Consider the following 6000-nt stretch of genomic DNA (forward strand, 5'->3'; position numbering starts at 1 on the left):
AGATTCTCAGATCCACTTCTGAGTATCTCGCTGAAAGCGTTGGCACATCTCAATTTGTATTAGCTGATGGTAGAGATTTTCCTGTTTCTGTGATACTTTTCATATAAAATATTTCTTGATTTCAAAGAGGAATAAGGCTAACCAAATGTTCTTTTCCTGTTTACAAGTAATTTTTGTGCAGTTGCATTCAGAATAGAAAATATAGAAGGTGACTTTTGTTTTTTAAATAGAAGATATCCTAGCAAGAAATACCACATCTCAACTGCTCTGAAATCCCCTGAACCATACAGTCATCCTGCCAGGGGTGATAAGGAGCCACAGGTGGAGAGGAGAGGGGGTGAAATCCTCTCATGAGTGTCATGCAGGCTATGCTGAGCAGGATTGGCGAAAGACTGGCAAGTTGGGTCCTCCATGGGCCTGGTAACTTTCTGGAACAGTAGAAAATTCCTTCCCACCTCCAACCTCTGTTTTTTGGTTGTGGATTGTTTTATTTTTTTTTTTTATTTTTTTAAATGAAGTGCTAGTGAGTTAAACTTATGGAGAAGCCCAACAATTACCTCAAACCCCTGCTCTTTGGCATGAAATAAGAGTGGCAAGAGAGGAGTGAGAGAGTGGCTAGAGTAGAGTGGGAACTTCCACTTTCCATCAGGAATGAGTTCAGTAGGGAGAGATCATTGCAGCACAAGAAATGGTGCGATTTGGCAAAATTGCAGTAAAGCATGGTAAAGCTGATTGCGCAGCTAGATGCGGTGAGAAACTGAGGTCTTGCTGCTTTCTTCCAAAGCTCAGAATGTACATTCCTACTGCTCTGCTTCCAACCTCTGCAGAATAGCAAAGGAATGAACCATGTGGAAAACCAAACCAAAGTAAACAAAAAACAAACAAACAAAACAACCAAATCTACCAAGCAAATAAAACCCCACATTTTTGTGCTACTTTAGTTCGGTGAGTTTGGCACACCATTGGCTCAGACAAGCAGTAACAAAAGAGATGCAGCAGGAGGGTTTGGGTGAGGCTAGTGGCCGTCTTCTTTTGGTGGAGGTGAACTCTCTCCCTGCCTCAGCTTCCCATTTTCTCCAGCAATATGCTACCTGGTAGTAGGGGTCACTTAAACATCATCCTAAATCTTTCAGTGAAGCTAAACACTTACTCATTTTCTTTTACCACTATTGCAGTGTGGTTTTTTTTCTCTCTCTTTTTTTTTTTTTTTTTTTAATATTTTATAAATATATATAAATACATATATTTACACCATCATTGTAATTTATCAGTCTATTACTAGATTTCAAAATTCTCAGATGGATTTTCTGGAAAAACAGTCTTCTGTTTTTCACTGCTGTGGATATTTGCAAGATCTGGATTGCTCTTGAACTAGCAACAATCTCCTTGTTTCCTTCCACAGTAGCATAGATTGTCAGCACGCTAACCAATTAACATATGTGAAAACATGTCTCAGAGTAAAACTGCAATTCAAAAAATAAGTAAAAATGTTCCTACTGGAGCTCTGCCAGAGCTGCCTCCTTCTGCTTTACTAGCTCTGCATCCCTGCGACTTCTCAAAAGGCTACGTAGAAGGGTAGGGGGAAAGTGAGTTTAAAGCAAGCTATTCAACTGCCACCTCTGTCACCTGAATATTGTCAGAGAATATAGGGACTCCAAGTGAGTAATAATGCAAGTCCAAGGTAGGACAGGTCAGAGAGAAGCTTTTTTTAAACTATGATTGTATTGAAAGCACATTCAGACAGCAACTCCCCCTATACCCCTGTTCTTTGCCAGGTGACTGCAGAGACCTGACTATGCTATTTCAAAGAAAAGGAAGAGGTAAGGAGAAAAAATCATTCTAATGCAAACAAAGCTAGGTCTACATCCTTGGGATGGATGGATTCCAGAAGTTAACTTACATGTTAACAAGGCATGTACTCATGCATGGGGGAGATGGCAGTTAACAAGGTACTTGAGGAGTTCTCAATTGTGACAATATGGAGATGGCTCTTGGTGGAGCCTGTAAGAGTGGCACATCCAGTATGAGCTTAGCTGAGAAGTGTGGATTGGAAACAATCACAGACTGCTAGCTTTTAATCAAATAATATTGTTTTAGTTATTGCAAATTTCTTAGCAAGACCTCTACTATCTTAAATAGTAATATTTTTGCTATCAACATATGTCACATGGAAACCCTTTGGAAGACTACTGCATATTAGACTCACTTCACAAGTAAGCAAAAATGTAAAATGCAGCAAGAAAGAATTTCTACAGTCTATCCATCACAAAATGTTTGATGTGCTTTTATTATTGTGATCTGGTTGACTTCTAGAGAGTAAAGAAAAACAAGAATCAAGAGTCTATATTTTATCAAGGTTGTTGCTGATCAAAGGACTTTTGAACCAGAGCAGGAAGTAGAAATAGAAAAACAAAATAGGTTCACTAGGTTTAACAAGAATCCTTATCCTTGAGGGTGATATCAATTACTTCTCACTTCTGTTGGGGTGTTTCACAATACTTCTGTGTGAGCTATAAATCTAGGTGAATTTTCTCTTGCAACTGAAAGTGCCGGACTGGAGGAAGTGCCAACTCTCCACATCTGAGAAGCTGGCATTGAGGTGAGATGCATACTTTTTTATGTGAAAACTTTAAATGGCTTCTTGGGTGGCTACTATGAAATTAAGTTGAAGATGTTTTAGTTTGGGATGAGAGCTACAACCTGTATGTGTGGATCTGATGCCTGTCATTTACAGAAGTTTGATGCACCCCTCAGGTAATGAGAAGAGCACTACAGGATAACCATACCTAGTAAAGGGGGGGCTTGGAAGGAGACATTGCTACAGAAATTCCAAGGGGTGAAATAAAATATTTAACAAGAGAATGTTGGGACTAGAATCTGTATGTTGTCAGAAATTAACTAGTTTATTTAATAATAATGTTATTATTACTAGCAGTAGTAGTACTGATAGATAAGTTGTTAAATATTATCAAAGTCATTAAAGTCATATAATAGTGTTCTAGCAACCAACAAATTTCACTTTCATTTAGAAATTAATTGAATGCCTCACTACATACATTGTATGTTTTTTACGTACAGTATTGTGAGTTGTGAAATGCTGCCAAAACAGCCCACACCTATTTCTAAAGTAATTCTCAAATGCAGTGTCAGTCATGAATTGAAAGACTCGTTGTAAGAGACAAAGAAGCTAAAACAAAAGAATGTCTCAAAAACTCAGCATCAAAGGGTGATACGGTTAGAAAAGAGGATCCTGCTAGGGCTGGATAGTGCTTTTCTGAGGCCAACGTCCTTATCCTGGGTAACCTTCTGAGATACTTTCTGGCATCCAAGGTTCTGGCAGCTGTGGTAGGAAAGGTATTAGCAATCTCTCCTCCCACCCCCCCAATATTCCACCTTCCCCTCAAGAAGGCTCTGGGACACAGGATGCACATATTACCATACAAAGCAGGAACTGGAGGTGGGGACTAGCTGTAATTAGTATAGAAAGTGAGAACTGGAGCTGAGTCTGGCGCATAAATAGTGCGACTCAGAAGGGCTTTGTGTGCACCCACCACCATTGCAGACAGAACAGGATCTGGACCAGAGACATCGCTGGAACCCAGGGTGGTAATCTGGACGTTTCCTCTCCCTCTATCTTTCTCTGTCTCCCTCTCTCTCTCCTATGCTATGGCCCATTCAGCCCTCTGCGAAATAACAAGATTTAAATAGTTCGATAGCAAGGTTTAATCAATTTCTGTCAGAATAGCATTAGCTATTTTATTAAATTTCCTAAAAATTAATAACACCAAACGATTGATTGAAAAGTTTTATGTCACTTAAATTTACTCCAAGTTAGTTACACAACTAACTAAGACCTGATAGATTTGATGCATATCTCATTTTACTCTTAATTTTTTCTTCCAAATTCAAATTTCTACATCATGCCCTCAGTTTCATCCAACAGCTGTTTTATTCATTCTTTGCTAAAACTGTCCTAATTGTCCCATTCTTCTTGTTTCCTCTCCATTGTGTCTTTTGTGGAAAGGCTTCTTACAAGTGTTGTTTGTTTTCTGTTTTCCTTTTCTGCAGGCTGTCATTGAACTTCTACAGCAAGAAATCTAAATTACAGAAACACTGCTGAGATGGGGAAAATTATCATTTATGAGAACACCAACTTCCAGGGATACTCAAAAGAACTCACCAGAAACGTTGCCAATCTGAAAGATGTAGATTGGAATGACTGTATCTCCTCAGTGAAAGTAATTGGACAGCCTTGGGTGGCTTATGAACACTTGAACTATACAGGCCGGTTACTGGTATTTGAGGAGGGAGAGCATAGCTTTGTTGGTAAAGAGATGAATGACAAGATCTCTTCCCTGATGTTGATTACTGAAAATTTACACAATCCACAGATCACTATCTATGAACATAACCAATATCAAGGGAAGAGCAGGGTGATAACAGAAGCTACCAATTTGGCTAGGGGTCATGACAATGACATGGCGTCTTCTCATAAAGTGCAGCGAGGTGTCTGGCTGTTGTGTGAACATAGCGATGGAAGTGGTTTTCGCTACATTGCACGAGAGCATGAACACCTTCCAAGTTATAAAGCAATCAATTTCAATGACAAGCTTTCATTTCTGCGTCCCCTTCTTCCAGGAAAGCATTGTCACTGATGGATAGCAAATTCTGAAGTCCTAAGGGTAGGTGTAGCCCTAGGAAGAAGGATGAAACATAGATCTCTCTGCTTTTTTTTTTTTTTTTTTTTTTTTTTTTTTTTTTTTTTTTATTTCCCCCTGTGGCATAGAAATACTGAACAGGAGAGCTCTCTTTTATGCTATGCTGCTGATGTGTATTTCTCAATCCTGTCTGGCACTGTTCTCCTTCCCCATGATCCCAATTAATGCAAGAACTTTCATATTTAGTAATACGAAAAAAACCTCAGTGATAAGAGATGAACTTGTGGTGCCTAACCTATTAAAACTTTTAACGAGGACTCCAAAGAGTCCTACTCCAAAGAGTCCTTACTAGACCATGTAATGTGAAAGTGTTGCATGTTGCTTCTGTTGCTATATGCATAAGCACATACATAGTGTATAACCAGAACTGCTGACTTTATATTCTTCTTTAAAATGCTCTTGCTTCACAATGACCTCTGCAATTTTTTTTTTCTATTCCATTTTGTGTTGTTACCAATAAACAAGATATTGCAGGCATCAATGGCTCTATTTTATGTCTTCTTTGTGGTTTGACAGATAAATATTGCCCATATATGATGAGATTTCTGTGCGTTAAGAGAATGGTTCACACAGTCAGATCCATGAAAAAGATTTTGAAGTCTTCTGAAAGGTTTTATTTTCTTCCATTTTCATTTGTCAGTAACGTTAGTTTCAGACATGACTCAGTGTGATGTTACTTAACGGTGATCTTGTTAAGTCACTGTCTTATTTATGATTAAGTTAGAGCATTGCATTATATCAATAAATATATTGCTGCTTCTCTTCCATGAGGGAAGTGTATAATTGCATTTGTGACACTCAGCCAGACTTAAAGTCTTGGTAAGCATACTGATAATGGTTTTATCATGGCCAAACACAAACTTGGAAACTTTACTGTAGGATCACAGTACTGATTGTGTCTTAAGGCACTGATCATACAATTTATTGTCTTCTAATGCTCTCAAATATATATTCAAATGGAAATTTCTGATAAATTTGATTTGATTGGTTGACTGCAATATGAAATCCCTAGTATTTTTAAACTCTTCATCTCGATACGAGATGATGTATTATTTTGAAATCACAGTGTTTCAATCAGAATGGAAAAACCCTTTCTTCCAAACCTTTATAAAAATCTTGAGAAGGGCCATGTGGTACATTCTCCTTCTATCAGAGGGCTGACTGAAATGCTAGATCAGGTAGCTATGTGCCTTCTGAAGTACTGAGTAGTGATGTGGTTTATCACCACCAAAAGCATGCAAGGAATCCCAATAGGTCCTTCTTTGTTCTTTACCAATTCCAT

The 6000-nt window shown here is 38.3% G+C and overlaps 1 long non-coding RNA gene across 1 annotated transcript; it reads left to right on the forward strand.

Moving 5' to 3' along the window:
* The first annotated feature begins 2789 nt into the window (after positions 1-2789).
* On the forward strand, positions 2790-5195 carry LOC311425860. Its single transcript, XR_014686460.1, has 2 exons — positions 2790-3606; positions 4069-5195. It is a non-coding gene; the product is annotated as an uncharacterized lncRNA (long non-coding RNA).
* The last annotated feature ends 805 nt before the right edge of the window (positions 5196-6000 follow it).

This window comes from Aythya ferina (genome assembly GCF_964211825.1).
Source record: "Aythya ferina genome assembly, chromosome: 1".
NCBI lineage: Eukaryota > Metazoa > Chordata > Aves > Anseriformes > Anatidae > Aythya > Aythya ferina.